We start from the raw sequence: 25611 nt of genomic DNA, 5'->3' as shown, positions 1-25611 counted from the left end.
GGTGTTGGGTTTCATCAAATAAATTTCCCCCAAAAATGCGACTTATACTCCAGTGCGACTTATGTTTTTTTCCTTCTTTATTATGCATTTTCGGCAGGTGCGACTTATACTCCGGTGCGATTTATACTCCGAAAAATACGGTACAGGCGTATCCTGGGCAGCTATGTGCGCATATGGGGTCCCGTGTCAAATGCCAGTTGATACAGGGCCAGGGAAGCAGGAGCGTGGTTCGTGGGAGTTTTGTGTCTACAATGCTTGCAAAGGATAAAGTTACTGCTGTGTTGAATAAAAATGTCGTTCTGCAAGGCAAAACTGTGGTCTTTTGCACGAGTCAAGTCAAGTCAATGCTGTCGAAGACACGACCGCCTGCAGATATTGATGCACGACAAAGCTCAGGATATTTCACGGTGTTCACTTCAGTGTTTACTTTATCACATGATAATGCGCGAGATAATGTATAAGTCTGCGCTATTTCCTGCACGGCGGAGCCGCAACAGAACCGGATTGTTGCGGTGCTGTTCCGTGGCGATTACGTGCTGCAGCCGTGACGCTTCCTATTGAAATCAGGGGTTAGGTAACCAATATCTTCATTGTTTTTATGACTGTCATCACAGCAGACACTTTGACAATTGACATTCTTCCGCCGGTTTTCCATGTTGCTGTTCTGTACTACAGCTGAAATGGATGTTTAGGACTTGCCTGACCCTCATGAATTCATCATTTACTGAGGGGATGACTTTCTGACTGTAGGACACTGAACAAAAGCCAGACTTTATATCAGGTACGCTTTAATTTTTTTAAAATCATAGTTTAGTATCTTATTGCTTTGTATTTTATTGACTTACACTTTAGTCAAATAAATCTGACCTAATTATGTCCATTTACACGGCATGAATGTAGAAATACACTGTACCACTCATTCATACGTCATCAGCCTGATTTGTATAAACTACCCTGAACTGTAAAATGTGGTGTAAACACAAACCACACAGGTCTACAGGAACTTTTGGTTTCAGGAACTTATGGTGGAAAAGGTAGGTACGTGACCATTGGCCGCTGACCTACTTATCTCCATTGTAGCGGCAGCTTGTGACCGCTCAGAGCGAGGCAGTTTGCAATGCGCGTCTTTGCTTGCTCTATGTGGGGTAATTTTTTGACCAATTGAAAAGCACATAGGTCAAAGTAGTTTACCTTTCCTATAAGTGTCTCGACATGGAAATTTACAGGTTTGAGTTAAGAAATTGAATAAATCGACACGCTAAATTTTACGTTTCAAGATGGTACAAAATTATACCCGAAGATAAGTTTTGGTTTCTTTACTTATAGTTTTAGACGTTCGTACACATATTTGTCCAAAGAATCCTGAAATATGAAGTCAGTCTGAGCATCCGATCGTGGTTTTTGGGCCCCCTCAAAATGTTTTAGGGAGGCCGCAGCGGCCATCATGGCTGCCGGTGCCGCCTCACCTTGGACAAAAACATTTGTTCAACATTTTATTCAGGAAAATACAACAACTATGGTCAGATTCAGATAGTATTTTACTAATGCACAATTATCTGCTATAAATCTCCATTTGAAAATTCAAGGAAATTTGAGCTATCTTTCTGTTAATTGCAACGCCACTACTTAACTTAATTAAATAATTTAAAAAAATATTTAAGTTCTTAATTTTTTCATTAAGTTATTTTCTTTTGCTTACTTAACTAATCCATTTACTTTTTATTTCATGCATTCATGACAAATAAGGAAGATATGTTTTGAAAGTCACAAATTTCTCTATTGTCTTAAAGGGGCCCTTTTATGCAAAACCAACATTTCTACCTATTGGTAGCTGCTGTTGTGTATTTGGGATCTGCATAAGTCCCTAAAATCTGAAATCATATTGTGGAGGCATTGCTGAGATATTTATAAAACAATCTTGCCTTTTTTCACATTTCCTCAAAATGGTCCGTTTGGAATTTGCACAACCTGTGACATCACCGGTTGGGAAAAACGTCACAAGATTATCGATATGATATAAATGTTTAAGAGTTCCTTGCACGCGTCTGCCATTGTAGTCCACGCTGTAGTCATTAAGCTCATTTTTCTCTAGCCTCTTGTGGGGCAGACTAGGTCACACGCATCCTCCGCTGTTGCTATTTCTAATACAAGGTAGCATTAAGTTCAAACTTATATCTATCAGTAGACTCGCAATGTAAGCGCTAAAAACTACAAGAAAGTGGAAGACACAGTCGAAGTGGAGGTACGTAAACAAGCCTGCCCACAAAACGGCGCATCCTAAAGAGACGGTCGGAAAGCTGCTCAAAAACGGTCTGTAAAACAATTTATGCAAAATTTTGACCAAAGAATCACCATTACATGTTATGGAGACCAGTGGTCCCCAACCTTTTTTGCACCACGGACCTGTTTAATGTAGGCATTCTTTTCAGGAACCGGCTTTCTACTTGTGCCAGATAAATACAGCAAAAAAACAACTCACTAGAACGCTGAATTAGTGGGACCCCTGGGCTTGTTTCTTTGCAATGAGATGCAGGTGGGAATCAGCCTTTGGCTACAATCTGTCACATTTATATTTGATATGTTCATTAATGTGCATTGTATGATGTCACAAAGTTATGACAAATATAACAACTTCCTATGAGGAGTTTTTTTGTAAATCTATAAACAAGCTTATTGGTGTTTCTAGTGGGACAGACCAAAGTTAAGTCAGAGAAAATGCAGTCCCTTATAAATTATTTAATGCTTCTCTGCGGCCTGGTAGCAAATGCGTCACGGACCGGTACCGATCCCCGGACCGGTGGTTGCGGACCCCTGATGTAGACCACAAGGAAGTATTTAAATTTAGAAACAAATCATAAAGACCCCTTTAATGGATAACCCAGGACGAAAAAAACCCGACTGATTTTAGAACTTCAAAAATTCGTAGCTCCCTTAATATTTGGCCAATCACAATGGCTCAAGTACCATTGGACCGCTTATTTTCCTTGGTCTTTGCAATGGTATTTTTTTAAAGATATTTTGCATTTGAAATGTTATTTCACGTACGCTCTCGTGAAGATCTGGTGGGGCTGAATCAACAGCGGTTGCAGCTACAGCTGCAGTTACTGGTTGCAGCCAACTAGTGCACTCTATTTAGACGTCCAAGATTCTCAAGATGCAGTTAATCAACTATCAATTCCCAATTACGCCCACGGGGTCTTCTGAAAATGAAGCAATATAATTCAATATTTTACCTTAAGAAAAACAAGCACTGTGAAAGGCACCACTAACCACGGCCCTCAAGAAGTGAAGTGAAGTGAATTATATTTATATAGCGCTTTTCTCTAGTGACTCAAAGCGCTTCACATAGTGAAACCCAATATCTAAGTTACATTTAAACCAGTGTGGGTGGCACTGGGAGCAGGTGGGTAAAGTGTCTTGCCCAAGGACACAACAGCAGTGACTAGGAGCACGTATGCATCATAACAAAAAGGGTAATATTTAGATATGTCCGATAACGTCGGACTGCCGATATTATCGGTCGATAAATGTGATATCGGAAATTATCGGTATCAATTTCAAAAAGTAACATTTATGACTTTTTAAAACGCCGCTGTGTACACGGACGTAGGGAGAAGTACAGAGCGCCAATAAACCTTGAAGGCACTGCCTTTGCGTGCCGGCCCAATTACATAATATCTACGGCTTTTCACACACACACACACACACAAGTGAATGCTCTGCATACTTGGTCAACAGCCATACAGGTCACACTGAGGGTGGCCATTTAAACAACTTTTAACACTGTTACAAATATGCGCCACACTGTGAACCCACACCAAACAAGAATGACAAACACATTTCGGGAGAACATCCGCACCGTAACACAACAGAACAAATACCCAGAACCCCTTGCAGCACTAACTCTTCCGGGACGCTACCCCCCCCTCCCCACCTCAACCCAGTCGCCCCCAACCTCCTCATGCTCTCTCAGGGAGAGCATGTCCCAAATTCCAACCTGCTGTTTTGAGGCATGTTAAAAAAAAAAAAGCACTTTGTGACTTCAATAATAAATATGGCAGTGACATGTTGGCATTTTTTTCCATAATTTGAGTTGATTTATTTTGGAAAACCTTGTTACATTGTTTAATGCATCCAGCGGGGCATCACAACAAAATTAGGCATAATAATGTGTTAATTCCACGACTGTATATATCGGTATCGGTTGATATCGGAATCAGTAATTAAGAGTTGGACAATATCGAAATATCGGATATCTGCAAAAAAGCCATTATCGGACATCTCTAGTAATATTACAAAAAAATGGATGGATGTTGATAGTCCAACTCATACTGACTGGTACACACAAGCTATGGAAATGATATCAGTACAAAAAACTGCATTTAGTTTAGATAATAATGAGTCATATATTGGAATATGGGATCCATTATTTAAATTTGTTTTAACTATTAAATGAACCTAAAATATGACTTATTTTATCATTGAAGAACATATTGGACACAATGTGTTGTCAAGCTTATGAGATGTGATGCAAGTGTAAGCCACTGTGACACTATTGTTCATTTTTAAAGTTTTTTTTTTTTTAAATTATAAATAGCTGTAATGATAATGTCAATGAGGTATTTCTAATCACTGCTATGTTGGAATTGTTAATATTGATACCGCTGTTGATAATACAAATTTTTGTTTGACTGCTTTTGGATTGTTTTGTGTCATGTTTGTGTGTCCTCTCAATTGCTCTGTTTATTGCTGTTCTGAGTGTTGCTGGGTCGGGTTTGGTTTTTGAATTGGAATTGCATTGTTGTGGTATTATTGTGTATTGTTTTGTTGGATTGATTAATAAAAATAATTTTTTTTTTTTTTTTTTAAAAAAGCACGTTTCTATGCAAGGATAGGTATGTATGAATGCAAAATGAAGAATTAGATGACGGTAGCCAATACGACTGCTGCAGTTAAAGTAAGATAACGTCCTGTCATGCTAGCTGATATACAAGCTAATGTTTAAATGAACCGACCCCGGCTAGATGATTGTCAGCCAAACGATGGCGAAAAACACCTACTTGAAAGCTACGAAGGCCATTTAGAAAAGCAAGACATTAGCAAAAAGTGTGAAAACATGAAGAATGAGGGGCCGAGGCACGTACACGACCCAGACTCCTTCGTTTAAACTGAACGTTCGAGAGACAAGCAGGTGTGTGTTTATTCGGCTATAATGGCGAAAATCTCACTTCCACCGGAGCGTGTGATGCAGTGAAACGAAACGCTTGGGTATTAGTAGTAAAAAAAAAACGATAAGTAGCATTTTAAACACAAACCTTGTGTAGAGAAGAATGGGTTAAACAGAGCCGCGTTACAGTAGCTTCCAGTCGTTAGTCGTCTACACGTCCATGGTTGAATGCTGTGTGTGTTGCATGTCGGCGGGCTTACCTTTCACCATCCGACCGAGGACGACATGAATTAGGTGAAGTGATGATGGCTGCTAGCTAACATGTCTTCAGTCACATGGTATAATGCGCCCAGCTGCTGAGAGCCTGTTAGGACCTCCCCGTCTGCCTGCCCGCCCGCCTGCCTGCCTGCTGCCTGCCCGTAGCCCCAGCAAAGCTAGCTGACATTTGTTATTACACGTATCTTTCAATCCACATAAATAGATCAATTATGGATTTTCCCAAACGGATTACATATTCCTCCCAGCAGACGCAGCAGTGTTTGAGCAACTGACTCTAGTGTTACTGTTGCGAGGCATAGTTCATCGGACTCAACCGTACCTGCCCCAGTAGCCAGTTTGTGTACATTTCTGAATTAAATTGAAAAAGGTCTCCCAAATTCCAATTCAATACCATAAATATGGTTGGATGTGGCAATCAGGAAGTAGTTTTCGAATTCAAATTGAAGGATAGAATCGAAATTCTCCCACATCATTTAAAGGCCTACTGAAACCCACTACTACCGACCACGCAGTCTGATAGTTTATATATCAATGATGAAATCTTAACATTGCAACACATGCCAATACGGCCGGGTTAACTTATAAAGTGCAATTTTAAATTTCCCGCTAAACTTCCGGTTGAAAAGGTCTTTGGATGATGACGTATGCGCGTGACGTAACCAGTGAAACGCAAGTATCGGTACCCCATTGAATACAATACAAAATAGCTCTGTTTTCATCTCATAATTCCACAGTATTCTGGACATCTGTGTTGGTGAATCTTTTGCAATTTGTTTAATGAACAATGAAGACTGCAAAGAAGAAAGTTGTAGGTGGGATCGGTGTATTAGCGGCAGACTACAGCAACACAACCAGGAAGACTTTGACTCGGATAGCAGATGCGCTAGCCGACGCTAGCCACTGACCGCATGGATGATCGTGGTGAAGTCCTTCGTCCTTCCGTCGATCGCTGGAACGCAGGTGAGCACGGGTGTTGATGACCAGATGAGAGCTGGCTGGCGTAGGTGGAGCGCTAATGTTTTTATCATAGCTCTGTGAGGTCCCGCTGCTAAGTTAGCTTCAATGGCGTCGTTAGCAACAGCATTTTTAAGCTTCGCCAAGCTGGAAAGCATTAACCGTGTATTTACATGTTCATGGTATAATAGTATTGTTGATTTCCTGTCTATCCTTCCAGTCAGGGGTTTATGTATTTGGTTTCTATCTGCATTTGAGCCTGATGCTATCACGTTAGCTCCGTAGCTAAGTTAGCTTCAATGGTGTCGTTAGCAACAGCATTTTTAAGCTTCGCCAAGCTGGAAATTATTAACCGTGTATTTACATGTCCACGGTTTAATAGTATTGTTGATTTTCTATCTATCCTTCCAGTCGGGTTTATTTCTTTTGTTTTTATATGCAGTTAAGCACGATGCTATCACGTTAGCTCGTAGCTAAAGTGTTTCGCCGATGTATTGTCGTAGAGATAAAAGTCACTGTGAATGTCCATTTCGCGTTCTCGACTCTCATTTTCAAGAGGATATAGTATCCGAGGTGGTTTGAAATACAAATCCGTGATCCACAATAGAAAAAGGAGAAAGTGTGGAATCCAATGAGCCAACTTGTACCTAAGTTACGGTCAGAGCGAAAAAAGATATGTCTTGCACTGCATTCTAGTCATTCACTCTGACGTTCCTCATCCACGAATCTTTCATCCTCGCTCAAATTAATGGGGTAATCGTCGCTTTCTCGGTCCGAATCTCTCTCGCTCCATTGTAAACAATGGGGAATTGTGAGAAGTCCTTCCTCCGGTGACGTCACGCTACTTCCGGTACAGGCAAGGCTTTTTTTATCAGCGAGCAAAAGTTGCAACTTTATCGTCGATGTTCTCTACTAAATCCTTTCAGCTAAAATATGGCAATATCGCAAAATGATCAAGTATGACACATAGAATGGATCTGCTATCCCCGTTTAAATAAAAACATTTAATTTCAGTAGGCCTTAATATGGGCCGCCACATGTTTTTATGAGGACCGCCAAGTCATTTTAATGTGGAATGCCACATCATCCAATGTGGCCCGCCACATTTTTTTATGTGGACCGCCATGTAATTTGATTGTGGCCCGTCAAGTCATTCTACATGGCCCGCCACATAATTTTATGTGACCCGCCACATCATTCTAAATGGCATGCCACGTCATATAATGTGGGCTGCCACATTATTTTATGTGACCCGCCACATCATTCCATATGGCATGCCACATTATATAATGTGGGCTGCCACATCATTTTATGTGACCCGCCGCATCATTCTATATGGCCACCCACATAATTTTATGTGGCCCACCGGATCATTTTATATGTTCCGCCACATTATTTTATGTGACCCGCCGCATCATTCTAAATGGCCCCCCACATAATTTTATGTGGCCCACCGCATCATTCTACTTGGTCCACCACATAATTTTATGTGACCGCCACATCATTCTATATGGCCCCCCACATAATTTTATGTGGCCCACCACGTCATTCTATATGTCCCGCCACATCATTCTATATGACCCTCCACATCATTCTATATGGCCCCCCACATAAGTTTATGTGGCCCACCGCGTCATTCTATATGGCCCGCCACATCATTCTATGTGACCCTCCACATCATTCTATATGGCCCCCCACATCATTATATGTGGCCCACCGCATAATTCTATATGGCCCCCCTACATAATTTTATGTGACCCGCCACATCATTCTATATGGCCCGCCACATAATTTTATGTGGCCCACTGCATCATTCTATATGGTCCGCCACATCATTCTATATGACCCTCCACATCATTCTATATGGCCCCCCACATCATTATATGTGGCCCACCGCATAATTCTATATGGCCCCCCTACATAATTTTATGTGACCCGCCACATCATTCTATATGGCCCGCCACATAATTTTATGTGGCCCACTGCATCATTCTATATGGTCCGCCACATAATTTTATGTGGCCCGCCACATCATTCTATATGGCCTGCCACATCATCTCATGTGGGCTGCCACCTAATTTTATGTGACCCGCCACATCATTCTATATAGCCCGCCACATAATTTTAAGTGGTCCACCACGTCATTCTATATGGCCCGCCACATAATTTTACGTGACCCGCCACATCATTCTATATGGCCCGCCACATAATTTTATGTGACCCGCCACTTCATTCTATATGGCCCGCCACATAATTTTATGTGGCCCACCGCATCATTCAAATGGCTCGCCACATAATTTTATGTTGCCCGCCACATCATTCTATATGGCCCGCCACATAATTTTATGTGGCCCACCGCATCATTCTACATGGCCCACCATGTAGAATAATTTTATGTGACCCGCTACATCATTCTATATGGCCTGCCACATCATTTAATGTGGCCCACCGCATCATTCAATATGGCCCGCCACATAATTATATGTGACCCGCCACACCATTCTATATGGCCCACCACGTAATTTTATGTGGACCGCCATGTAATTTTAATTTGGCCCACAATGTCCTTCTACATCAGGGGTGTCAAACATACGGCCCGCGGGCAACAATAGCTGCCTTTGCAAATTGTGTAACCAGTCTGTTATACATTTATATTCATATATTCGCTGTTATGAGCGGCCCTCTGAAGGCAGCCATATTTGTGATTTGGCCCTCAATAAAAATTAGTTTGACACCCGTGTTAAAATTTAGAAATTTTAGATTATTGCATTGCAGTTTATTCCATACAATACAGTTTTGTATAATCAAAAATATTATTTATTTGAACCTCATATACACAATATATGTTCAGTTTCCTATATTCAGACAAGTTTTAGGTAATATAGATTGATTTTTTATTTTGCCTTATATACACATTATACTGTATTTTAATCACAGCAAATGTTTTTTTTATATTCAAAATTAAGAATAAAGGCATGAAAAATATTTCATTTGATGCATTATGACAGAGGTGTCACACTCATTTTCATCAGTTATGACTGGCCTCAAATGTCATGATCCGTTGTCCGGATCATGTTTTGTTTAGTTATGTTCTGTTAGTTTTGGACTTCTTTAGTTCTGTCTTCGCTTCCTTGTTTGTTTTTGTCACCATGGCGACTCATTAGTTTCACCTGTCATTTGTTGTTTGGATCACACCTGTTTGTAATCACTGACTCTATTTAAGCCTGCTTTTTCCGGTCACTCGGTGTGGCTTCATTATTTGCTTCCCGCTACTGTCACGTAAGATTTGTGAGTTCACGTTTCCAATGTTAAGTTATGCTTGTCTCCTAGCCCAGTGGTTCTCAACCTTTTTTCAGTGATGTACCCCCCGTGAACATTTTTTTAATTCAAGTACCCCCTAATCAGAGCAAAGCATTTTTGGTTGAAAAAAAGAGATAAAGAAGTAAAATACAGCACTATGTCATCAGTTTCTGATTTATTAAATTGTATAACAGTGCAAAATATTGCTCATTTGTTGTGGTCTTTCTTGAACTATTTGGAAAAAAAGATATAAAAATAACTAAAAACTTGTTGAAAAATAAACAAGTGATTCAATTATAAATAAAGATTTCTACACATAGAAGTAATCATCAACTTAAAGTGCCCTCTTTGGGGATTGTAATAGAGATCCATCTGGATTCATGAACTTTATTCTAAACATTTCTTCACAAAAAAAGAAATCTTTAACATCAATATTTATGGAACATGTCCCCCAAAAAAATCTAGCTGTCAACATGGTTGCATTTCTTTTCACAGTTCTTTTTGACAGACATTGGCGACTTGTCCATGGTGTACCCCGCCTTCCGCCCGAATGCAGCTGAGATAGGCTCTAGCACCCCCCTTGACCCCGAAAGGGACAAGCGGTAGAAAATGGATGGATGGATTTTTAAAAAATCTCACGTACCCCTTGGCATACCTTCAAGTACCCCCAGGGGTACGCGTACCCCCATTTGAGAACCACTCTCCTAGCCTATGCTAAGTCCTAGTTTCATGTCCGTTAGGCACGCTTGCCTTTTTGTTGTTGTTTCTGTATATTGGTAGTTTTAATGATTTACGAAGAACATATCAAAGCCTACCTTCACGCTGTCGTCCGGAGCCGTCCATTCTGCATCTTGGAAGAACAACCGCGCAGCATCAAAGGGCTGTATGTAACTGCCAAACATATGCATAATTGCCTCACAACATTATACAATTATCCCTTCATTTTATTATCATTGTTTACCTACAAACTGATGATAAACTTATTTGGGAATCACAACTCAAGAGGATATTCCGTTGTAGAAATATATAAAGATTTACAATGACAAAAAAAAAAGTAATAGCTTGTTGCATCAAATAATAAAATGGTAAACAGTTAACAAAAACTACAGCTACATCCAGTCAATTTTTCTGTCAACATTGGAGTACATTTAGCAAAAAAGATTAAGTTTCTTTTTTCTAGACTTTTTCAGGCCACATAAAATGATGTGGCCCCCCCGACTTGAGTTTGACACATGTGCATAATTACTTTCAAACTTATGAAAACAGTGGAAAAATACCAAATTTCCCAGAGCGCTTTACTTTATCCAAAAACGGAGGGAATTTGTGTTTATTTTTGTGTTTGCATAGCCAAAAACATTTGTGACGAGTCCTTCCTGTTACTTGGCTATACGTTTTTTTTAATACATTGTAACAAATTAAATTCTACTTTTTGTAATAAATGATAAATGATAAATGGGTTATACTTGTATAGCGCTTTTCTACCTTCAAGGTACTCAAAGCGCTTTGACAGTATTTCCACATTCACCCATTCACACACACATTCACACACTGATGGCGGGAGCTGCCATGCAAGGCGCTAACCAGCAGCAAGGGTGAAGTGTCTTGCCCAAGGACACAACGGACGTGACTAGGATGGTAGAAGGTGGGGATTGAACCCCAGTAACCAGCAACCCTCCGATTGCTGGCACGGCCACTCTACCAACTTCGCCACGCCGCCCAATTCCAATTCAAAATCATGTGTGATGGAGCCAAGTCAATTGTAATTCTTCAAATGAGTTAAAATTCTGAATTTGGAATTTTGCACAAGCCTTTAAAATAGATGTAGGGATCCCCTTTCCAAGGTGATCGGCTGCAATGGATGTTGAGTGGGTAAAATTATTAATTTGTTAAATTAATTGATAATGTGGGAGTCCAGTCCATCTGGAAGCCAAATGATAGTTAATTTATTTTTCCCTGTGGTTATATACTTTGTGGAATTAAGTAAAACTATTCGTATCTCAGTCATTTGTTTATTTTGTTACAATTAAACGCTGAAATCAAGTCGCAGACTCAACGTCAAACTCAAACTTTATAATGTTCTTCTTTGATACCGATACTCAATTTTTGGTACATTTGCGTATGTTCCAATAATAATAAATGTTAATTGTTTTAAAACACTTATATATTTAACATTTAGTACTGAGTTGCACTGTCCGGTTATCTAGTTTTCTTACACTTCTGTGTCTTATTTGCAAGTGCTGTATTATACAGTAGACTTTGCATGCAGTTGCAATTCCAAGACATTAGATGGCAGTAGCATATAGACGGCGGCAGAGCCGTGTATCGAGAGTATAGCCAACTTAGTTTCAAAGTTGGAAGCAAACATGGCGCCTTGTAGTCACGTGAGGGGCTTTTGACCAGTCAGAGAGTACGGCCAAAGGGATCTCCTAAATGATTGGTCAAAAGCCCCTCACGTGACCACAAGGCGCCATGTTAGCTACTAACTTTGAAACACAGTTGGCCATACATGTCTGGATTACGATGTTTTGCCCGAGTCAAAAAGTAGCCTATGCCTTTAAGTTGAATGTTCCAGTCTTTTCTTTTGTTGATCCTTCAAACTGTAAATATTGTATTGGTTACACACCAACTGTTTATTGTAACCTGTACTTGTCGCTATGTAAAATCACTAATGCTTATTAGTAGCCTGTCTGTGGGAAATCCAATTTAAATTAGCATGAACCTAGCACATTTAGAAAAGGGGAGCCTTACTGTACTTTTGAGCACTTTCTTCTTGCTGTGTTGCTATAGAAAATTGTAACATCTCGTGGTACACCAAATAGTCACTTGATTAAAGTTCAGTGTTTTATTTTTTCTTGTTTTCAAACGCAGTGTTACAGTTTCAACTCTGTGTATTGTTACAGAGGCCAAACATATGAATTATACTAATATAAACCGCTGCCTTGTTTTAATGAATACTTAGGCCTACTACGCCACTGTATTTGAATGTTGGTCATTATGGTGGTACTTGGTGAGCAAAGTGTTTTCTGAGTTGGTACTTGGTGAAAAAAGTGTGACAACCACTGACCTAGAGGTAGGTGGTGCATCTTAAACCAGTGCGAGGAGGCACCCGGACGTGACGTCACATGCAACAAAGATATCGATATTGATTTTACATACACAATCCCCGGTAATACAGACAGATTACGGTCTCTACCTATAAAAGTATCGAATTTGGTGCCCATTCCTATTGGTGACATAACGCACAATGGCGACTTCTGAAAAAAGCCACAAAAAGCATATGAAACCACAAAAATTATGTTCTGTTCTGAATTGTATGACCTTAAGGGTGTTTTACTCTGTGAGTTCTACTGCAGCTAGATAAAGAATTGCAAAGTAACATAATAAAAGGTATAAAGTAAAGAGCCTATTCATTACTTTACTGGGAAAGAAAATATTTGCTGCTGGGGGCATTTTCAATCCTGATGCAGAACAGCACCTCTGGTGGTCACAGCCAAGTCCAATCTGCTTCTGGATTCCGCAGTTAATGAACAATGCATTTCCGATTATTATGCCCATGGGGACCATAGAAAATGGTAATCTATTCAGTGATATAATATATTTGACATTAAGGAAAAAAAAGCTTAAGTACTGTAATGACAACAAACACACTGGTCTCAATGGAAAGATTAAACACAAATGTAAGTTTTATGACCCTCCCACATTCCCAAAACAAGCATGTTCGGTTAAACAAAGACTCTAAATTGCCCAGAAGTGTGAATGTGAGTGTTTGTTTCTCCTGTGATGGATGTTTATGTTATGAGGCTATCATAATAATTCAATGAATTATGTAATATTGATGAATTTGATTATAAGTATAAGAAAATCATCCAAACAGCATTTTTGTGTGGAAATGACATACAATACTAGTAGAAATATCCTAATGCATTTGCAAAAAACACTAAAACAAATGACAGATTGTCAGTGAGATACGCACTCCAAAAAAGGCACTGTAAGAATTGTGACATGCAGTGTACTGCTTTGTATCAACTTTGACATTATTGTGACATACAGTAAGTAAACAATAGTGGCTTATGTAATATTTACATGTTGGCCTACATGCGTACAACTATTGCCCAACTTCCGATGCCCTCTTGCAGATAATGAGAAAAAGAAAAGAGCAGCCAATCAGCAGTGGCAAAGGATTTGCTTGTGTTGCGTAAAGCAGACATTGATGGAGAGAATGAAGACAATAACGTACAGTGCTCCTGTACTGTATGTGTCATTTAAGACAATGCTGCATTACCACTGTTAGACTAAAGCATTATCTTGTACAAGCATTCCTAACACACCCTGTTTAAAATCTATTCTGAGCATAATGTACACTTACAGCAATCAATGGGTTCTGTATGAAAGACACAGACGGATGAATACCTCTTTTGCTCTTCCAGCTCGGATTTCTGTGTTAATTAGTTTAGGTTTTGAGCAAACGCAAATGTTTGTGACATAGAAAAACGTCACCCCTTTTAGATTCTTGGGGCAGGCTTAAAGATACAGAGCATTGCTTACTGAACACGGCAGGGCGTGCATCTTAATTATTAACAAGGATTTCCACGTTTTTGGGGCAATGTTGTTTTTAGGTTTTAAAAGTTGATGGTGTTGTACTATTCAAGACTTAAGAGGGGGCATGTGACAATTGATATTTTAGGCCTTAGCCTGTGAAGTATATGAACCTCTGAACATCACGCTGAAACAATGGTGTCTTTTGTTGTTGTTCAGCTTTCACCCCATGATTTCATGCTTTACGCTTTCACAGTCAGGAAATAGTACCAAGATGAGCTGAGAAGACCCACAGCTTTAGTCAGCAATGCTCAGCAGGTCATTTACCAGTTAGTTACCAGTAAAGGTAATTATACCATTACTTTTTGGAAAACCTTGAAATATCTGGCATCGAATCGCATTAAATCAATACGGTCCCAATTCCCGTTACCTGGGAATCAATACTCAACGGTACCAATTTTCGGTACTTTTGTGTGTGTTAATAATAAAAACATTTTTTTAACATGTAACATTTAGAAATGAGCTGATTAGAATAAATGTGCTATCCAGTTGTTATATCTTGTTTTCTTATACCCCTTCTGAGTCTCTTTTGCAAGTATTGTATAGAAGACTTTGCATGCAATTGCAATTCCAAGACGTTAGATGGCAGAAGGCCGGGGCAATAAATGGATTTTATTGATGAATTAGAGTTTTTTGTTGTAGACTATATCAAAAATAACAAATAAATGATTTTTCTCATTTTGCTCCGGCATATTTTTTTGCCCTCAGGAGCTCTGTAGCTTCCTCTCTCCCCCATATTTACTTAACGGAAATTCACACGCCTAGCAAAACATGGCTAATTCTAACGCAAACGAGAGCGAGACGTTTGTTCCAAAATAAAGAAAAGTGTCAGTAGTGGTTTAGATTTGCGGTAACAGGCATGGAACAAATGACTGCCTGTTGCTAAGTTTGTCTAAAAGGGGAGCAGCACAACAAACTTATTCCAGCATCTGAAACCAAATCACCTATGATCCAGCCAAGTGGGGGAAATGCAACTCTTTACAAGGCAAACAAGAACACTGCCGCTAAAGATGTGGTGACCATACAGTGAAAAAGGCTGTTTGTATACACTAATTTAAACTAAAGAGACCTCTCAATGCTAAATTTTTATTTACACAAGTATTTTATTTATTTAAGACAGAAGATGTACGTTTGTACTTAATCGATCTCGAATGATGGAGTTTGTTTATTTGCATGCAATGATAATGCAACAGTTTTGTTTATAAAAAATATTTTAAACAATACAGAAGTTTTTCCTTCCATCAAAAGCTATACGTCAAATAACTTTATATGATCAACATACAGTATAAGCAAAATAATCACAGTAAATATGCCAGAATGATCCACAATAGCTAAATCTGTTAAGTTATTAAACAAATAAATTATACAAAGTACAATTTATATCTGTTCTAAAAAGAAACCACTTTATAAAGATTCACATTTTGCTATGAGTAAGATGCAGTTTTATACAATGCCATTTTAAACTACTAGTTTTTGAGCTCTTGGGACGTGGGCGGGAAGGAGCCTGAGCTGGTGTGCGAGGTGGAGAAGTTCCAGCTGGATCTGTAAACCAGTCCTCTCGAGAGGAGCTGGACTCTTATCCACTCTGGCGACGGGCTGGGGTAGCAGTTCTTGTTTCCCCCCGGAAACAAGAACTGCTCAGAGCCTGTATACGTTGGAGTTTAATCCAGTAGACGAGAGGGTAGCTTCCATCCGTCTTCAGGTGGGGGGACGGGTCCTGACTGTTTGTTCTTACACACCAAACTGAAGCTCAGGGTACCCGCCCTTTTTGGATTCCTTCGAGGGAGTACTACACAACGCTCCCCCAGGTGATTCCCATGTTTTGCCGGATGGCTTCAACGCTCACATTGGCAACGATAGTAAAAATCTGGTTAGGCGTGATTGGGAGGAACAGCCGCCCAAATCTGAACCCGAGTGGTGTTTTGTTATTGGACTTTTGTGCTCAAAACAGATTGTCCATAACAAACACCATGTTCAAACATAAGGGTGGTTGTGTTATCGTATTTGCGATCTCATGTTTTGGACACTAGTTTGGAGGGAGGGGCAGAGCGTTCTACTGATCACCACCTGGTGGTGAGTTGGCTCCGATGGTGCGGGAGCATGCCGGTCAGACCTGGCAGGCTCAAACGCATTGTGAGGGTCTGCTTGGAACGTCTAGCAGAGTCTCCCGTTAGAGAGAGTTTCAATTCCCACCTCCGGAAGAACTTTGAACATGTCACAAGGGAGGCGCTGGACACTGAGTTTACATGCACCATGTTCTGTACCTCTATAGTCGAGACGGCTGATCGTAGCTGTGGCAGCAAAGTAGTTGGTGCCTGTTGTGGCGGTAATTCCAGAACTCCGCAAGTGCCGTCATGCTAAAGAAGGAGTCCTCCCGGGTTCTTTTGGCTCACTGACGCCGGAGGCAGTGGACATGTACTGACAGGCCAAGCGGTAAACAGCTTTGGTGGTCGCGGAGGCAAAAACTGGGACATGGGAGGAGTTAAGGGAAGCCACGGAAAACGACTTCCGGATGGCTTCAAAACGATTCTGGACCACCATCCGCCGCCTTAAGGGGGGTAAGCAGTGCACTGTCAACACAGTGTATAGTAGGGATAGTGTACTGCTGACCTGAACTCAGGATGTTGTAGATCGTTGGAGGGATTACTTCGAAGACCTCCTCAATCCCACCTACATGTCTTCCTATGAGGAAGCAGTGCCTGGGGAATCTGTGGTGGGTTCTCCTATTTCTGGGGCCGAGGTTGCGGAGATAGTTAAAAAGCTCCTTTGTGGCAGGAAGATGAGATCCACCCGGAGTTCTTTAAGGCTCTGGATGCTGTGGGGCTGTCTTGGTTGACAAGACTCTGCAGCATTTCGTGGACATCAGGGCCGGTGCCTCTGGATTGGCAGACCGGAATGGTGGTTCCTCTCTTTAAGAAGGGAAACCGAGGGGTGTGTTCCAACCATTGTGGGATCACACTAGTAAGCCTTCCCGGAAGAGTCTATTCAGGTGTACTGGAGAGGAGGCTACCACGGATAGTCGAACCTTGAATTCAGGAGGAGCAGTGTGGTTTTTGTCCTGGTCGTGGAACTGTGGACCAGCTCTATACTCTCGGCAGGTTCCTTGAGAGTGCATGGGAGTTTGCCCAACCAGTCTACATATGCTTTGTGGACTTGAAGAAAGCATTCGACCCTGTCCCTCGGGAAGTCCTGTGGCTTCATCTGGCCAGGATCTTCCGCTCTCACTGGATCAGCCGAGTGTGAAGCGACTGGGATGAGAATCAGCATCTCCAAGTCAGAGTCCATGGTTCTCGCCTGGAAACGTGTGGAGTGCCATCTCCGGGTTGAGGTGGAGATCTTGCCTGAAGTGTAGGAGTTCAAGTACCTCTTCTTGTCCACGAGTGAGGGGAGAGTGGATCGTAAAATTTACAGGCGGATTGGTGTGGCGTCTGCAGTGCTGGGACCTTGATCCATTGTGTTGAAGAAGGAGCTGAGCCGGGAGGCAAAGCTCTCAATTTACCAGTCAATCTACGTTCCCATTCTCACCTATGGTCATGAGCTTTGGGTTATGACCGAAAGGACAAGATCACGGGTACAAGCGGCCGAAATGAGTTTCCTCTGTCGGGTGGCGGGGCTCTCCCTTAGAGATAGGGTGAAAAGCTTTGTCCTTCGGGAGGAGCTCAAAGTAAAGCCGCTGCTCCTCCACATCGAGAGGAGCCAGACGAGGTAGATCGGGCATTTCATCAATATGCCCTTCGGATGCCTCCCTGTGGAGGTGTTTAGGGCACGTCTGACCAGTAGGAGGCCACAGGGAAGACCCAGGACACGTCGGGGGGAGTATGTCTCCCAGCTGTCCTGGGAACACATCGGGATCTCCCAGGAGGAGCTGGACGAAGTGGCTGGGGAGAATAAAGTCTGGGCTTCTGTGCTTAGGCTGCTGCCCTTGCAACCTGACCTCGGATAAGAAGAAGAAGATGGATAGTTTTTTAAGTATCTCTGTCATTTGTTTTCATTGGTTTCTTTAAAAACTAGGGGGGAAAAAATCTGAAAAAATTGTAATTCGAATTTTATGTGAAAAAATCTGAGATTTCATTAAGCCATATCAACCAGGCTTAGAGGACAGTAGTGTATAAATTATGGTGTGTTGCTAGTCTTTGCCATGAAACTGAATGTGCCAGTCTTGTCTTATGTTGCGCCCTATAAAATATTTATACTGTAAGTATTGTATTAATTACACACTTGCTGTTTGGTTGTAATGTGCATCTTCGTTACCAAACTTGGAGGCGTTGAACTCTCCATGTAAATCAGAATCAGAATCAGAAATACTTTATTAATCCCCGAGGGGAAATAAATATTTTCAGCACAATCCCATTCAAGATCAGACAAACATTACAGGGAGACAGAACAGGATCGCTGCAAGTCTGCCAACTTCCGGCGCCCCTTACAAAAAAGGTTAGATACAAAATTAGCATCAAGCTAGCGCATTTTTGAAACTATCGAGTATTTTCTATCAGGCACACTTGCTTTGTTGGAATTGAAAATTGTAATATTACCTAGAAGAAGTTTGGCTTAGTCCGTTCTGAGTGCTTAAGTCATTGTTTTCTCTTTTTTTGAGCCGGTGTTTAAACTGCAAACAGATGTGACGTCACGGGCAACAGAGTTATCAAAATATGGCACCGTTTGATCAATACCCGGAATTCAGTTGGTGCCAAATTTATTTTTGTTGGCCAAACTGTTGCACTGAACCCCACACAGTATTGTTGGAGAAGAACAAAGCATGTTTATTAGACTTTATCTTTGTTGACCAAATGATAAATGATAAATGATAAATGGGTTATACTTGTATAGCGCTTTTCTACCTTCAAGGTACTCAAAGCGCTTTGACAGTATTTCCACATTCACCCATTCACACACACGTTCACACACTGATGGCAGGAGCTGCCATGCAAGGCGCTAACCAGCAGCCATCAGAGGCAAAGGGTGAAGTGTCTTGCCCAAGGACACAACAGACATGACTAGGAAGGTAGAAGGTGGGAATTGAACCCCAGTAACCAACAACACTCCGATTGCTGGCACAGCCACTCTACCAACTTCGCCACGCCGTCCCAAACGGTTTTGTTTTTTTAGATTGATAATAAAAAGAGAAGAATTAGCTTTTTACATTATTTGTGGAGTTGTTTTCCTGTCAAAACATAACTTTAAATGATAGTTCTCGTGACGTACAATTTTTTTGAATGTTTTGCCGTTTTGTTCATTTATTACATATTTTTGAATAAGCTGTGGATCTGTCAGATTTCCAATTAGAACAAATATATATAGCTCAGACTTACTTCCGGTTCCCGGCGCTAAGCCTTCTAGGTAATGTCGTATGCAAATATTTAACAACACACTGACGTCCTGACTTCCTAGTTTACATGTATCCATATATTTATTTAACCTTTATTTATCCAGGGTAAGGCAATTAAGAACAGATTCTCAATTGCAATGCCGACCTAGCAAAGAGGCAGCATTTTCATGACAGACATGTTGAAGTGTGATGAAAATCACTCATCGTCTCTTATTTACCAACAAAAAGTAGCGCTTTAGATCGCCCTCAATAGTTCACAAATGCTCTCAATGTGTGGGTACAAGAATGTTTAAGCTAAAAAAAACACTATTCAAGCATGATACATTCATTGAGAATGTCTGCAACTTGTGGACGACAGAGCTGTCTGCTTCCTTTGGTAGTGTTTTCTGTAATTATAATTATTACTATGATTAGTTATAATAAATTAAAATAGGACAGTAATTTGACAATTAGCTCTGAGTATGTGCTTTAACTGCCATCTAGTGTATACCTTTAGGTCTGTGTGGTATAAAACGAGTACAGCATCAATACAGCATTTGTTTTCCAAATCTTGGGCTTTTTGAATTTAAGGTTACAAGAAACACTTAAAAAACTAGTCATACGTTCAAAAAACAAGAGCTAATTTAAAAATGAACCTAAAATATAGTAACTTTTTTTAAAAAGCTGCTGCAAATTCCTAAAAAAAGCCAGCGAAATCCTGAAGGGACTGATGATGACATCATTAAAATGTAAATGTTGCGTAATAAAGGTGACCCTTTCATTATAATAATAATAGATTAGCACTTTTCGAGACACTCTATGTGAGGAACTCGCATGGCTGCAGTTTTTGTGACCCCAAGATGCAGGAACCAGGAGACGATGAGAAGGTAAGATGATTTTTAATATCATCAAACAGAAAAGAAGCAGTCTTGCACGTAAACGTTCCACAACATAAAGTGATCTTCGATCACTGAGGAGTGCTCGAGTGAAGCATAAATAGACACATGTAGATTGGCAGCCGGTGAGGAAAAAACACAGCGCTCCGCGGAACAAACAGGAAATGGAACAAAATAAGAGCACTGATGGGAATTAAATACAAAAACAAGGAAACAAACAGAAATGAAATGACAGATTGTCACACTCTAAGCACTTTACAGATACAAATGAGAACCCATCATCCATTCACTCAACATTATTAATGGTGGGAAGCTACATTTGTAAAGGTGGCTGCCAATTTGCGCCCAATCACATTCATACAACAGTGTGAGCGGGTGAAGTGCCTTGCCCAAGGACACAACGGCTGTGACGATGGCAGAAGCTGGAATCGAACCATGCAGGAACCCTCAAGTTACTGGACACAGTCACTCTATACCAGGGGTCGGCAACCTTCAGCATACAAAGAGCCATTTGAGCCCATTTCCCACCAAATAAAACTCACCTAGAGCCGCAAACTCTGTTTGTCCCTAAAATGACAATAACACTACTTTTAGTTTCATTACATTTATGCTATAGCATTTATTAAATCAACCACTAGACCAGGGGTGTCAAACTCATTTTAACTCAGGGGCTGCATGGAGGAAAATCTGTGCACACTATTAAAATCATGGCAATAAAACAAAAAAATAAAGACAACTTCAGATTGTTTTTTTTGTCTTACTTTGGCCAAAAATAGAACAAACACATTCTGAAAATATTACAATAATATTTATAGAACAAACACATTCTAAAAATATTACAATAAAAATATAGAAAAAAATACCGGCAGCGGTAACGTTTAGATCCATGAAGAGAAGAAGAAAGTGAATGAATGTTTATAACTGAATACATTTACATATGCATAGAAATGTGTTTTCTTTTGTATTTTTTAATTTTTTTTATTAAGTAACGTTTATGACAACCTTTTTCCAAAACACAATATAAATGATGAATAAATGATAAATGGGTTATACTTGTATAGCGCTTTTCTACCTTCAAGGTACTCAAAGCGCTTTGACAGTATTTCCACATTTACCCATTCACACACACATTCACACACTGATGGCGGGAGCTGCCATGCAAGGCGCTAACCAGCAGCCATCAGAGGCAAAGGGTGAAGTGTCTTGCCCAAGGACACAACGGACGTGACTAGGAAGGTAGAAGGTGGGGATTGAACCTCAGTAACCAGCAACACTCCGATTGCTGGCACAGCCACTCTACCAACTTCGAGATATAACAGGATAATGCATACATTTATCATTTGTTTTCAAAACGGTTACAAAATAGTGGGATGCCAAAAATTTACTGTGGGACCCCATTTTTATGACTTGATGGGGTCCCTGGGACCCCATTTTGAAAATTACTAGTGCCAACAGTGATGGAGTATTGGTGCGTGCAGGCCAGTTCTAATACTAATCAAATATCATCCCGGGGGCCATAGATAATTCATTCGGGCCGGATCCGGCCCGCGGGCCTTGACTTTGACACCCCTGCACTAGACAGAATACGACTCAGCAAGTATTTTTGCTCTGATCATCTTTCCAAAACTGCTCTTTTTCGGTCATCTCCACCTCAGTAGTATTTTTCCGCGAATGCTGTGTGTTTGTCCTGGAAATGTATTTACACATTTGATTTTTTATTGTTTGCTATTTTCTCCCCACATATTAAAGCACACAGGTGAACCAACCTCGCCAACAGTGAATGCAAATGAATCTGTTGTTCTATTTTCATCAGAAATGTTTCCCTTTTTGATTTGTCTATTGCTAGTTTACCGGGGGTTGACCGCTAAAAACAATACAATTGCTTGGCAGCAAAAGATGACACAGGGGGTGGTACGTACATTTCAATAGACAAAATATTGCAAGATCAAACATTCTCTAAAATAAAAACGGTTACATCGAAGTAGACTAACTGAACGCCTTGGGATCCCCCGGGAGGTAGCTGGGCGAAGTGGCTGGGGGGAGGGAAGTCTGGGCTTCCCTGCTTAGGCTGCTGCCCCCGCGACCCGACCTCGGATAAGCGGAAGAAGATGGATGGATGGATGAAATTAAATTATATATTGACATTTTTTTAAAGCCAAATGGAGCCAGGTTGGAGGCTTGAAAGAGTCGCATGTGGCTCAAGAGCCACGGGTTGTAGACCCCTGCTCAGTACCATCTGAGCCACGTCGCCCCACAAAATAATAAATCCACATAGTGGGAAACATGTCAATAAAATCTAAAGAAATCATGAATTGTACGTTCGTCATAGCAAGTAGGGTTCTTGCTGCTACATAGATGGTTTAAAGAAGATTAGTTCAATTGTCAGGTGAGTCAGTAGAAGGTCACTGCTCAAAGTTTCCATTCCTGAATCCTGCAGAGGGAACAGTGTGGGCATTATTGCCATCTAGTGGATTTTAAGGAACAGACCGTTCTGGTTGAGCTTCAAAGCCATTAATCACTAAAGTACAGTTGACTGGTTCTAGCCGGTTCAAGTAAATGAATTCAAAGGTTTCTGTCTCTTCTTACTTTCTAACACACATTTTAACCTTCACCATGCCATTTCTCTGTGACGATATATGTAAGGCTTTCAAATGATCTTTTTTTCCCCCCTCCTTCACTGTGTAAGGTGTCCGAGAGCCGTATGGCTCATTTTACATCCAGGTTGGCTTCTTGAATTACTGTCCCCGCAGACCATCTCCTGATGAAAAAGCCAATGTTTTTGAGCAGCGACGCCACAATGTGCTGAGCAGGGTGATATCTCAGGGCCCTACGGTGGAGGAGGGTATAGTGCAGACATGCTTACTGCCTCCTTTTCAGCCAGGGATCGATCGTATGCGCCGCTCTACAGCTGGCAAGGTGCATGCAGCCAAGGTGAATGATCGCATGCAGCGTCAGTCACTTGGCTCTCAACGGATGCAATTTTGGGATGGACTGCTGCAGTCTCAGTAAACCATTGCTTTAAAAACACAATGTGTCTTTGGAATAGCACTAGAACACCAGTAATGTTTAGAGAGAAGTCAATTATTTAAAAGTTGGACGGCGAGTAGCATCATACCATGCAATCAAAATGGTAAGATACAGACATGGATATGGGAACTACCTACAAATAACGTGAGAGGGGATTTTACGAGGTTTTTTTTTATCAAGGTGAACCATACTATTTTACCTGGTAAATTATAAGAGAAAACAGTAAACTGCCACATCTTTGGTTTAGTATGCAGAAAGGTTACAGTACAGGCATGCTGAATCACTCAAGTTCATACATTTATTTAAGCCTTGAAGTCAACAATATGCTGACTGTCTTAAATATGCTCAATACTATGAATTTTAATAGAATACGAATAGGTTTCAGATTGGAAAGTGGTTTGGCTTTTGAACGTAATAAAAACAGAAATGTAGAAAAAGAGACCTGTGGAAATGCAAGAATAAAATATTTATAATTTAATGTTCTGAATAAAGTACACTGTACAAAGTTCAGGACATTAAATTATTTTGGGGAAATTGACTTCCAAAAATCTCTAGTGGATTGAGGATATTTGTGCCATTCAGTTTAAAAAAATAAATAAATTCAAGACATTTTAGCCTATAGGTGAAATTTGCCAGAGAATATTAGTTTTTAAAACATTTTGGATTGTTATCACTATGCCTTATGTAAGTAGTGATGCCACACAAAGGCCGTAACAAAAATGCCCCTCTAAAAAACATAGAAATTATCCTGAATTTACTTCAACACAAACTAATACAATTATTTATGTTAAATGTCAATTTGGATCACTGGCTTTCAATTTTTTTTTATTTGTCCATAAGATGGTGCTTTTTTTTCCTATTCAAAGCATGCAGAAAAACGTATTACCTTTTACAGTTTTCCACAAGGGTGCCTTGAAACTGAAGTGTTTGCCTTGTTTTGAATTATGTATGTAGAAAAAGTGAATTTGTTTGTATTGACTTAAGCTGTGTTTTTGTTTTACATTGATAAAGTTTTAACAAACAAAAAAAAACCCCAGTGGATTTATTCAATGTACTGTTCTTTGTTGAAATCCCCCTACAACTTAATTTTTCATATGTACTTTATACACTTCTGACTAAGGTAGTTTTAAGAGACTGACTTGTTTAAAGTGGAAAAAAACACAACATATTTACAGCAGTTATTGGGAAGCTGACATGCTTTGTCTTCGGGTCAAATGCATGAATACATAATAAAATAACTAGCTTTTTAAATAAAAATGTTTTTAAATTGTGAGTATTTCTATTACAACAAACTTGACAATGAAGAGAAAGAAGAAAGAAAGAAGCTTTCGAAATGCAGGAACTTTTGTGGGGCATCTTTGTGCTGAAGAACGCTGATCAGTGGAACTATTTTGGAACGTTATTACTTAGCCGTAGTCTTTAAACTATATGCCTTTTATTGTTGTTTATTAGTTTTACAAACTTAATTTCGTTACGGACTCTTTTAAACATATTTACGGAGAAGTATGAAGCCGGACTCGAAGCGGCGACCTTAGCTGCTTACTACTCCGACTTTGTTGGATAAATGTGGGGGAAAAAGGGAGGCAGCACACGAGTGGAACGAAGGTAAATAACATCAAATATTACCTATTTACTTTATTACATGTTGTAAAAGTAGCCTATGACACTCCATTTGTGTAGTTATTAGCCTCAACCCAAATGAACAGAATGCTAATGCTAACAAGCTAACGCTAAAGTCGATATGTTCATGTTGTCGGCGTGAGATAAACCCTGACATTTATTATTTATATATTGTTATTTACAGCTGAAATGAACCAAAAGGAACCGCCTGACCCTCACAAATTCATCATTCACTCAGAGGACGACGTTCTGCCTGTTGGACATTGCGGACAAAATCCTGACTTTTTATGAACAATTTGGTACACTTTAATTCTATAAATCATATCGTTTTGTATATTATTGTTTTGTATTTAAACTACTTACTTTTTAGTAAAAGAACTGTGACCTAATACTGTCTGTTTCTTTACATGGTATCAGTGTAGAAATATAGTAAACCACTCCGTCATACGTCATCAGCCTGATTTGTA

The 25611-nt window shown here is 40.2% G+C and overlaps 1 protein-coding gene across 3 annotated transcripts in view; it reads right to left on the bottom strand.

Moving 5' to 3' along the window:
• Nucleotides 1-25611, bottom strand: part of LOC133654120 (SPRY domain-containing SOCS box protein 1-like) — a 74270-nt gene that overhangs the window by 18745 nt on the left and 29914 nt on the right. The window contains exon 1 of one of the 3 annotated variants that reach the window (XM_062054158.1): nt 5428-5582. The exons of 1 other annotated variant lie outside the window; for it this stretch is intronic. The gene's annotated coding sequence lies outside the window, so the exon portion shown is untranslated. Of the gene's footprint in view, nt 1-5315; nt 5583-25611 lie in introns of those variants that run through there. One more of the 3 variants, XM_062054157.1, reaches the window with a different exon arrangement.

The sequence above is a fragment of the Entelurus aequoreus genome, linkage group LG07, assembly GCF_033978785.1.
Source record: "Entelurus aequoreus isolate RoL-2023_Sb linkage group LG07, RoL_Eaeq_v1.1, whole genome shotgun sequence".
NCBI classification, from domain to species: Eukaryota; Metazoa; Chordata; class Actinopteri; order Syngnathiformes; family Syngnathidae; genus Entelurus; species Entelurus aequoreus.
The sequence above is the reverse complement of the archived record's forward strand: the minus strand, read 5'-3'. Positions and strand labels throughout refer to the sequence as shown.